Here is a 12,761-nt window from a genome sequence, read left to right on the forward strand (position 1 = left end):
ACTCTCTGCAAATATGCATAAGAAATTGTGGCTTTTAACTTGAAAGTTTTCTTGGCGTTAAAGTTGGAGCGTGGTGGGGCTGCAGTGCATCCTGCTGGTTGAGCACGAGCACAACAAGCCCCTCACCCTCCCTTCCTGCGAGAGGCCACTTGACCAACTTTTGCTTAATCTACAGTTTGTGATTTACAGCAGGAACATTTTGCAAACTCAGCCCTGATTGAGGCTAAATGGGAATGTACAGGCTGATTTTCAGGGGGACTGGTACAGCTCTAAAGCTCTCACCTACTTACTCTTACTTACTTCCCTAAAATACTAAACCTAATCCTCTGATCAGTATCAATGTCCAAAGAGATCGACTTCTATTATTCCTACACAGATGTTCACACAACTAGTCCTTAAATAGAAATTGGAATAATACAGACAAGCAAACATATAAAGCATCAATACACCAACACATCCACTATGGATAGATGTGAGAAATAAAGAATTTTAAAATACATACATATATGTACATATATTTATATGTACATACACACACACACACACACACACACACACACACACACACACACACACACACACACATATATATATACATATATATATATATATATATATATATATATATATATATATATATATATATATATATATATATATATATAGACACACACACAAGCAATTACATATACAGATACGTAGTGATAGTCTGGTGTTAAAGGAGAGGATGCAAAACAATAAGATACAGATGAAAGATATTTCACACCGACTGTTCTTTCACGCTGCATTTTGATAATATATCAAGTTTTGTTCCAGAACAGACAAAACCATTTACAGAATAAACAAATCATGCACAACCTTGGTGCTTGTTGTGTCCTTTTTGGTGTAAAATAATAAAAAAGAGTTGAATTAAGTAGGTCTTAAGTCTTTGGCAGTGACTTTCGACTTTTAGCAATATATTTTTACCTTGGTGTTCCTAATTTAATGTATTTTTAAAGTACTTGTTTTTGTTTTTTCATTGGTGTAGGCATTTTAAATTCTACTGAAGCTACCCACTTTTTGCACTCATGACTCCTTTAAAGACCTGTGGGTGTATGTGCAATATATCCACACAGGCAAGCGTGGACAGAACTAATGGTAAGAAGTTATGAGCATCCCTGATGATAGAATAATGCAATTATCCTAATGTTATTATGTGTAAGAGTTTGATCATTTGTCCCTTGAGCAGCCTCACAGTGTTTTGTTTATTCATGCTCTCCAAAACGCAAAAACACATTTACATTTTTACTATATACTTATAATCAAATGAAGGAATAATCAAGTTCAAATGCATTTCATACAATATGAAGTACATCAGTCTATGATTATTAACTTAGTGATGTTGAATGGGTCTGGTGGGGCTCCCTTTACAACAAATGGGCTCTTACAGGCTTGTTGCTGATAGTAGCGAACGCTTAAATCTGCATTAGCCACAGACTTCAGCACTTTGTAGCGTGCAACCACTGAGCTGTTAGTGGTTCAGTCTGGCTTTACATACATTACTTATTCACAAAGATATCCAGTAATATGACCATGTTAATATAATAATTACATTAATGTTTTGTGGTAATATACAACAAACAGTATCTTACAACAACCCAAGCTTTCTTTAAAGGCTCTCTTGATAATCTCTCATTTCAGTATTCATTTGATTTAGTAACAACATAATATATAGTGTCCTCATTATTAACTAACAAAACTCTAAAACTACCATCCTTCACCGCTGTACCTTAAACTGACTTTTTAAAACATTTTAATCTTGCTAATAGCCCCAAAGACTATAGTAAATAGTATTTTATGAAATATTTTCAAAGATGTAATGTGACACAGTAAAATGAAATGCACATACTTTTCAGTGCAGCTGTAGGATGTGACAGATTTAATAGGGGGATTATAATGTCCAAAATGTGACCATTAACATGATTACTGATATATTCAAACATAATGCATTAGTCCAAACTGGTGTAAAATCCGCAAGGTGAACTGAGGTATACTAATATTCCCAGACCTTTATGAATAACATACATCAAGAGAGATGAAAGGTAGAGAATTTATGTGGAACAGTTCGGGTCCAGAATGCTAAATTTAAATTTCTGTGTTCCATGCTGTGATAAGAGAGTTGAGAACATATAAATGATGAAACAAATTCATTTGATGCAACATTAACATTTATTTTTTTGTGTGAATGATTAATAAATCATCTATAGTTTTTAAAATATCTTATCACAACATGTATTGAGAAAGTATTATTACTCAATTTTTTATGAATGGCATCAATTCTTTGAGAGAATTTTATATAAGGCGCTCCAGGTATCAGCTTCCTGCAGTACATGCATATCCTGTATAAAAGGTGTTTGGTCTGAGCCTCAGGCAAAGAGAAGTAATCTGCGTTGACCCAAACTTTTCTGAGGATGAACTTTCTCAGTTTTCAGTGTTTTCACATATCAGTTTTCTACATGTGTTGAAAAGTATAATTTCAGTGGTTCACACAGCTTCATTATGATATTTAATGATCCTCAGTGATTCAAGTTTACCAAGGCCAAGAACATGTTGCAACGTTGTGCTGTCACTCTGTCCTCGTATTCACTGCAGTCTGTCAGTGGGAGCACGGATCCACATTGTCACAGAATACTGCAGGAGCCCACTCTTTCTAGCAGTTTGCACCTCATTTGCAGACGATGCAGATAATATTACATGTTTTTGTGAGTGACAAATGACAGCCTCTCCTTGGCCACCCTTATAATGATATTGCAGGGCAGGATAATATCTGAATCATTTCTCCAATTTGTGTTCTGACTGAAATGATTATTCAGACCAGATTGCATTGGAAGATGATTCAAAATTCATCCACATCCAATTCTCAGAGGGTGGCAGTGGGCCATAGAGAAAATTAGATGAGTACAGTTCAATCTCTCTGTGGGGAATAAAAAAGGGCATCCATCACTCTGCAAAACTGTATGGTGGCTATGAAGTGACATTCTTTGTTGTTTAATGGTTTTTTTGCTAGGGCACCAGGTTATTTTTGGAGTTGGACTGTTATTTTTGACCTCTTAATTGAGTCAGTCAAAAATGAGACAAATTAAATGAAAAATAAATAAAGGTTAAACAATAACTTGAATGAAACATACTCCAAAGAAACATGACTGTACTGTGTCTGTAAAATTGGGAAAAGGTTCAATATTAGATGTATGATGATCTGTTCAATCATGTCTTACTCCTTGTCCAAGTGAAAGTATATACACAGTACAGTATAGAGTATTTGTCCGGCCAGACCCTAAGGTAGGTGTAATTATTCTAGTGTGGATAAAAGCTTCTGTAAGGTTGAACTTTCCACCTACAACAGTCTTATGACTCAGCAAGTAGAGGTGTTTCAGTAGATTTGTGCACAAATCATTGGTCCCATCTTTGGCTGCTTGTGAAAGTGTCTGTGTGCAAGAGACTGGACTAATAATATGACTTACACGGCAGCCTATCGAGATGTGAAAATGCCGTGTATGTAAAAGTGCTTGGAATAGCAAGTAAACTACAAAAAGGACCATATAAATGTAAGTCCATGTACAGAAATTATGTACATATGTAAACACATACCTCAAGAGACAAGGTTGATCCATACATGTTAGTGCCATAATCTGGATTATTCAAACTATACTTGATGACCCATGCTGCGAAGGAAAAGGAAAACATGTTAACGTTTAATGTTGTAATAACCATGGATAAATGCATTCATTTACAAAAGATTTGTTCTATTCTGCCCTACCTAGTTGTAAAGAGCCAATTTTTGCTGCTAGTTACATGTGACCTGTGATAAATGAGAATCTAAAACAAGGAAATGTATGTGGACAGCATAGCGTGAAGGAAAACTTGATAATGACTCATCTACAAAGGAATCAGTAAAGAAAGAGAGAGAAGTAGTAGGCAGATGAAAAAGACAGTTATGAAAGAAACAATGTTTCTTTCAACACCAGGAATCATAGCTTTCCTAATCAATTTTAGCAACTAAGACATATATATATATATATATATATATATATATATATATATATATATATATATATATATATATATATATATATATATATATATATATGTTGCCACATCTGTCTCACTGACATGCAGGTTTGCGTATTTAGAGAAATACTACTTTTAGGAATGATACATTTTGCACTGTAAGGTTTTTATAAGGCCAGCGTCTTCACTGTAATTAGCTGTTGGGTAAATGAACATCAGGACTGCTGTGTTTATTTTTTAAAAGAGAAATGTGCACAACAACAAACACACCAGGTGCAAAAAACAGACAAATAATCACATTTGTTCTGTGGCTGTGGCAATTTAACAGATGCTGGTATTCATTCTGTCTCTTCAGTTATGTCCAAGAATTTCCAGCCCATCTGACCCAACCATGATCCACCCTGACAGGCGTTTGTCAGATCGGGGGAATTCTGTCTCACCTCACACCTTATCATCAAATATGTAGGAATGCAAATAACGATGTCTAGTGATGACTGATAAGTGTGTAGCTCACAGCTACTTTTCATCTATTCAAAAGATTGCTGCACAAATTTTGAGTAATTCAAGTAAAATCTCCACTGGATGAGGTCTTACAGAGAGTACTGACACTGTAACTCAGAACAGAATTGACAGCCAGAGGCTCCAGGGCCTGGTAGTAGATAGGCTTGTACAGTCTGACCCTGGCATCATGTACTGAGTCTGAAAAGCCCATAAATGTAACTAGAAATCTGTGTTTGCATCACAGATGGCTTGCATTTGCATTCATAGAACAATTGTGCAGGAATTTCATTTCTATATTAATTTTATCCACTCAAGTGAAAATAAGTTCTCTGATGCATCTCTGGCGAAGAATATCATCCTTGTACTTTGAATTAAATCTTATTTTTTATCACATTCCATTCAAAATATAACATAAAACATAGTTTAGTTGGCAATGACCAGCAATCATACAGGAATATTAAAGTGTAAATCTAAATAAGTAAAACTACAAAAATAAAACTGTCTAAATAAAATGCTGAATCAAAAAAAATGATATACTTGTCTTTACTTGTGTAAAACACACCCTTCTGCTGGTGGGTGTTTCTGCTTCCAGAAAATGCTGATACAAATCTGTGGCAGGTTCATCCCAAAAGATTCCATTACATCCCCTACCTAAAAGATATAGGGTTGGTAAAACACTGTAGAGGCCTTTTTTCTTTAGTTTCTAGAAAATCTCTTACACACATCGCACAGTATGGAGCAATAACCTCCCGAGTCAAAGAAAAGAGCAGACTGTCAGTCAGCAGCCTCAGTAACGTGAGCACACACCAACAGCACTGAAAATATCTCACCAGGTAGCCTTTTCAGAAGGAAGTTCCTTTGTGGCAGTGCTTTGCTGGTATTTAAATGATTTTACCCTCTTAAGTTTTTTGTTTTTTTTAATTCTTGCATTTATTAACCTTTAAAAAAGATTGGGAGGTTGTTGCATGTAGTGAACTTGCAACTCAAACATGTCTCCCAGCAGGAGATGTCTGGTAGTCAGGTGGTGTATTTCAGAGGAGACACTCTATTGGGTTGGATTTTATCAGTTTAATCCTTTCAAAGTCGAGTAATGAAGGGTGCCTCAGCCGGCTGGCGTGACTACCAACAGCTACACTCCATAGATCCACTGCAGCCCAGAAACATATACAGTATATCTACATGACATCATTGATATAAATGTCACCGTCCCTCAATAAACTATACACTCAATTTATATGCTTGTTCATTTTCAATGGATAATATATCCTGTGCAGCTTGTTGTGTGACATTTTAAAGGTTTTAAGCTAAATGAATACTCACCAAGCAGAAAATGATTGTGGAACAAGTTTTCTCTTGCGTCATTAGTGTTATGCAGAGTTCATCTGTTTTTCTTCTGGATTCTGGAGTTATTATCAGTAGCTCATTCCACTGGGCCTTGGCTTTGAGGACGATGCGCGGTTCACGAGAATTCTTGTGAAAATAATTTCCCTACGGCGACTAATAAGTTTTACTGTAATTCTTTTTTTTTTTTGCAGAATTTGGTTCCTTCTGTCCAGAACCAAATATCTTTTCCTCTTTTAGCCCATTTATTCTGTTCCCTCACATAGCTTAGGGATCTTTCACATCTGACTTTATGTTCCACTCAAGAATGAGTGAATTATTTTTGTACTTTTTTTTTTTTTAAATTAAAAATACTGTGGTAGGTTATACAAAAAAGTCGAGTCAAGCTCGGACTTTTTAACAAGTGCTATTAAACATAATTTGCTGTTTTAATTTGTTTTTGCTTTTACATTCACAAAAATAAACAAAAGACAAGAAAGAAATGCGAATCAGAAACACACAGAGATTTCACCAGAATACAACACATCTTCTTACTCTTCTGTCTGTCCACATTGAGCCTATGTTGCAGACTTGTTGATGTTGCTTTTAAAGGAAATGTAAAAAGTATTAAATTGAATGTTAATATTTCATATTAAGCTAATTAAGAAAGCAGATAATCTTGATAATTTCCTATTAGTCCAGTGTTGGTCCTAATAAAAGAAAGGTTTTAGAAAATGTGTGGTAGAGAATGTACCATTAATGTGTGATCATTTCAGCACCATTTAATAATGACTAAAATGAAACGCTGTCCTAAAGATTCCGTTTTGGGCTTGGGAATTTAGAGATGCATGTATTAACATAAAACACGGCTTGATCAGCGCCCTGGAGCAGCCCTCTGGCTTTGTTACAGTACATGTAAACCAGCAACATGTTCAAAATGCTTAAATCAGCATCTTGAAGAGTTTTATTTAATCCTGCTGAATTTGCTGAGTTTGTGGATCCACCTTAATTTCCAGCCTAATAACAGGAGGCAAATTGTTGTTCCACTCCACACCTGATAAGAATAAACGTCAACAGTGAAAATTATTTTTACATCTAGAATCTCTACGGAGACCCTGGTGGCCTGAATCTTTGCCCTCAAGATTTTTTTTCAACGTAAACAAAGATGAAATGATACAATAGAAAAAGAAATATAAAGCTATAGTTTTATGAATAGTAAGCAGGTGTCTGATGTTTAGGGCGGCACGGTTGATTCTAGGTTCGAGTCCCGTTCTGTGCGGAGTTTGCATGTTCTCACCGTGTCTGCGTGGGTTCTCTCCGGGTTCTCCGGCTTCCTCCCACCTCCAAAAACATGCGCTTCAGGTTAATCAGCCGGTTCCAAATTGATCATAGGAGTGAGTGTGAGTGTGTGTGTTTGTCTACATCTCTGTGTGGCTCCGCGGTTCACTGGCGCCGCGCCCGGAGTGTCCCCCGCCTCATGCCCTAAGCCAGCTGGGATTGGCTCCAGGTCCCTGTGACCCACTGCAGAGGACAAAGCGGTAGCAGATGAATGAATGAATGAATGAATGAATGGATGGATGAATGGATGAATGGATGAATGAATGAATGAATGAATGAATGAATGAATGAATGAATGAATGAATGAATGAATGAATGAATGAATGAATGAATGAATGAATATCTGGTGTTTTTAATATTTGGAGTTATATTTCTCTGGCGCGCTCATTGGGGGCCTGTGTATGACACACTTTTGTCCACTAGGTCATGTCATTTCATAGCAACAAAACACTGCATTGTTTTTGCAAAAACGTTGATTGAATTTTGGACCAATTTAAGTCATACTCTGACTCTGAAAGCACGTTTTAATATTTCTTTATTGGGTGATGGGCATAAAAACAAATGTCAAGTAGGAAAACAGCTTCATTCACCTTTTAAATTATCCGAGACTGAGCCACAAAAGGTTTATAAATTCAACTCTTAGTATCTGCAGAAAACAACACTTTAAATTATGTGTATTTGACTTAAAATTCTTAATCTAATAATCAGAATTCACATCATTTTCTCTACATTCACAAATGGCCATGCCAGTGCGAAATGAAATGTTTATGTGTCATATTTATACAGTGTGTATATATATACACTATATGTTACTGTATATACTATATAAATACTGTCTGTATATACAGTATAAATACTGTATACATACTGTATACTTATATACTTACATATACACATACTGTATCTAGAGTGTATGTACATATGTAGATAGTTGTGTTTATACAGTGCGCCCTCGTTCCTTGCAGTTAATGCGTTCCAGGTACCACACGCGATTAACGAATTCCGCAATATAGCGACAAACTATTTTTCTTTTTTACGATAATTTAAACATTTATGAACCCTCCCCATACTGATACTAAACTACATTCTATCTGTACTACCTCTTCCCACACTCTCATTGACTGTTTAGAACACTTTTGTATCTCAAGTAAGTCTGAGACTGATGGAAGGGAGCGCGTTTCCGGATGCCATCAGCCAATAGAATCCACATACGGTATCATGTGACTGGCTACCAAAAATCCACGGTGACGTGAAGTCGCGAGCGTTGATGCGCGAATGCGCGAGGGTGCCCTGTATAGTTATATAGCTGTTTTAGTGTGTGTGTTTGTGTGTGTGTGTGTGTGTGTGTGTGTGTGTGTGTGTGTGTGTGTGTGTGTGTGTGTGTGTGTGTGTGTGTGTGTGTGTGTGTGTGTGTGTGTGTGTGTGTGTGTGTGTGTGTGTGTGTGTGTGTGTGTGTGTGTCACTTAAAGAGAAAAAAGCAGAAGTGTTTTCCCGCAGTAGTTATCAGAGAGAATGAACGTAGACTTGAAACCAGCATCCTCTCCCCTCTATAAAAGTGGCATAAGGGTCACAGAATTGTTGGAAGTTGTCAACACTATACAAGCTGTACAAAAATTATTCAATGCCAGTTGTCCTCACTTCATCCTGTGAACTGCAGTTCAGCTTGAAGGCGTGAATGTGGATTGTGTGACCGTAGTTCCTCTATCCACATGAGAATTATTTTTTACAACTTCGAAAGGGAAATGTCATTTCACACATATTGTTGCTTAGCTACAGATGTACTTTGCATTCAAGAGCATGTGCTTGAGTGCATGGCTAGCAGTGCCATTCTCACATGATTCAATGTTAGTAAAATATATAGTTAACCTGTAATAGTAAGAATAATCTTAGTAAACTAACTAACATGTGTACAGAAGCCCAACAGAATTATTGTTTTGTAACATTTAAAGTTATGGTATCCTCCAGCCCTGTCTGTAGTGGATGGCATAATGCACTTAATAATATCAAGTTTTCTCAATTAATGGTATGTCGCCAAATTTCAGCTTAAGTTATTTCAAGTCACTTTAGAATAGAAGCCTGTTTGGATCAACGCTTTATTCTACCCAACATTCCCCCATGAAGAAGCAACAAGAAACAAAAGTTTAATAAAATAGTAATGAAAGCCAACATATAAGAAACATAGAAAATGTAAACAATCTGAAATATATAGTGGAAAAAGTAATATACAAGCAAAATGCAAATTTGGGGACATGGAGAAAATATGGTCAATAGTAGTGATATTGATATATTTCATCTATCACTAACAAGACCCCAGTAAGGGACGTGGGTCAGCAGTCAGGATTAAACACAGTTATTTAACATAACTATCTTAAAATTTACTTCCAAACAGCATTCGTATATCTTGAGGTACTTGAACTGAGTCTCCACACCCTCTCCATCGCTCATCTCTTCTGAAATGTTTGACTTCTGCTGTCTGAAGTACAGTCTAGTTTAGGCAGCTGTGAACCAAATAACCTATTTGCCCATTTAAATGAAACAGAAAGGAAATAATGAAATGGAACTTTACATTTTTTTAAAATTATTACAACATATATTACATATATATTACAACATCAACAACAACATCCGAAAAGAAGGGCAGACGGATAGAAGCCAATAGGCTTGTGAAAATTCCCATCCCCAGAATCAATAAACATCTCTCTCATTAGAATATTTAATCAACAAACTCAGACATTAAAAGTTTTCAACCAGCTCATAGATTGAATTTTGACAGACGTTCATACCGTTATCCACTTCCATATATTAGCCTTTTACCCTACAGTATAACCATGTCAACATTCTTCTTAGGAACAACAAGGTTTGTTAACATCACAGATAGTCAAAACAAGACGTTGTCCTTGCCAGTGTTCTCCACAAGAATATAATGATCATATTCACCTCTTTCAGCAAACAGTGTTTATACAAGATTTAACCAGTTTGTTGCAGACACTTGAACAGTTTTACATGGTATTATATCGTCAAAAGATATCAATATGCTCTTTAAAGTCTCAAAATTAATGTAATCCCATATTAACACAAATACATGTTTTGTTTTGTTGTTGTTGTTGTTGTTGTTTTGGCGGTTTTTTTTGTTTGTTTGTTTTTTGTTCATTAGTCCATGTTCCTGACATCGATGATGTTGATTATTTCAACTGTTCCATGAAATACTTGGCGTGTCCAAAATTGTAGAGCTCCCAATATTGAAGTGATTCTGTTGTACTGATCTTTAGTGTAGTAACAATTCTTGTCCGTCTTTATTGCTCATATTTCACCAACTCCTCTGCACTCCTGATCACCGTTGTTTTCATCTGGTCCGGAGAAAGCCCTTTTGTTTTGATGAAGATCTTGCAGTTGTTTGTCCAGGTGTTGTCGATCAGCCTATTCTTCTTCAGTTGTCGAGCTTTTTTAGCGATATCAGCATTCTTTTTAGTGAGATTCTCATTTTTTCCTTTCAGTTTGAAGCATTGTTTCGGAAGAGAAATTTTGTGTTTACGATTGTTGAATTTGATCCTCACTGCAGGTGGTCTCCCACCTCCAGATGGTAATGGGTAACATGTCAATCTGGTCTGGATCTATAGTTATCTCCAGATCCCTCAGTTGAGAACTCACTTGTTACTCCAGAGATTCGATGTCAGCGCTGTCCACAGCATTTCTGTAATTCCTCGGCTTAATTTTGCTCCCAGTGATGATCACATCATTTATACAAATGCTTTGTTCCAAATCATCAGTTCTTTGTTGTCCCTGTTCTTTTTTTTCTTCCTAGGCGTCTAGCATCGGTTTTAGCTTTTCTTCAAACTTATTATCAAAGTCATGTGGTTGTTGTGGTTAACACATGGTATGGTTAGGGTGTACATCAGCAACTGCTGCTGATGCAAGGGAAGGTGACTGTAAGACTGATGTCATCGTTCCTTTCGATGAGACATTTCAAATGACTATATTAGAGCTGTTACTGTAATAGTAGTTTGACTGTTCCTTCTTCATCCTGACCTTTCTGTACAGAGTTAATCAGGAAGTTGTTGAGACAGAGGTCCAGACTTCTCATTGTTTGAGATTTCAAGACAGAACCAAAAGAACAAACAAACATGGATTTAAAACTCTGTGTTTGTGTATGGGCAGGAAGATGATTGTGAGCTAGTGGGCAAAGTCCTGGATGCTTGCTGTGATCATGTTGGCTACAAACGATACTTGGAAAAGAGGCCAGAATTCTTTAAATTCAGGCTATGTAGAAACGTGATATTATTAGGCTCATCATAACTCAACACAGCCACGTAGAAAACACTTCAGGAAATTTGTGTGTGGGCTTCAGTACTTTCTCAGTGTAAATCACCTATCACCTTGTTAAATTTAAGACTATATGGTAAACATGTTTTTTAGGTGATTTATTATGCTGATTAAGAACCAGCGTTGTGCAACATGTGCTGTGGAATAAAGATGTCAAAACAAAACAGGATGCTGAAAATTAGTACAAAGTGTTCTTTAACATACCAGAGCAGCGCGTCAGCACAAGTTCACGTTTTCGCTGTCTGTAAGACCCTTATCTCTATGCAGGTGGCGTCTTCCTGATTCACACTTACAGCCTGCATCTTGTTGTTCACATCCGCCATCGTAAGGTTAATATATTATTTGTATGGAATCTTAACCAGAAAACATTTAAAAACTTTGGCACTAATGAAAGACACTACACCTAGTTATGGAGAAAATGGTAATATATCGGTCTGTACATGCTTTCTCTACAACAGTCCCTGAAGATCTCTTGTCTGTCATTATTATGTTCTGAGAAATATGCAGTTCAAAACTCACTTCATTGTTAAGAAGTGTTAAATGTGCAGTAGCCAATCTCCTTTTCAGTGAGTTTTTAGACCTTCAAGTGGCCTAACAATAGTGCTGCAAAAATAATACTTGATGAAAATGAAACAATTTGTCTGATTCCTTTAAGTTCCTTTTAGAAATGCTTGCAGCTTATTGGAATTTCCACAAATTTTTAAAGCTCAACCCACACAAGTCTCCATGTGCAATATTGTGTACCGTGTGTTGGCATCCTGTTATTCAGGTTGAGTGAACATTAAAAGTGTGTTATATACATTTGATGCTACAGGGTTGTTCGGTCCTGTTTTATTGTTTTACACTCAACATTAATCCATGATAAAACAAATTTTCTTTTTCTGCCCTTTCATTGAAAACTAGTCCACCTTTAGGGGATATTACACGCTTTTCTATTAATTTCTTTCCAAATGAAGCTCAACAATGTTACCATTGTTGCATTGTCTCAGACGGACACACTCAGACTCAAAGCTATATATCTGTCATTGTCATAGTTCTCTCAGCGCTAAAAATCCGCCTGTGGGGTTAAATCTACCAGCAGCAAAACAATGACCTGTCGCACAGCCAAACGACTGTGCCCTGGCCAGCAATAAAGTTCATTCAACAAAATTAGCAAAAACAGAGAGAGAGATAAAAACTACCTGTAAAAACATACTATTTAGTAACACATGTCGTCATGGAAACAGAGTCACATG

The sequence above is a fragment of the Antennarius striatus genome, chromosome 16, assembly GCF_040054535.1.
Source record: "Antennarius striatus isolate MH-2024 chromosome 16, ASM4005453v1, whole genome shotgun sequence".
Taxonomy (NCBI): Eukaryota; Metazoa; Chordata; class Actinopteri; order Lophiiformes; family Antennariidae; genus Antennarius; species Antennarius striatus.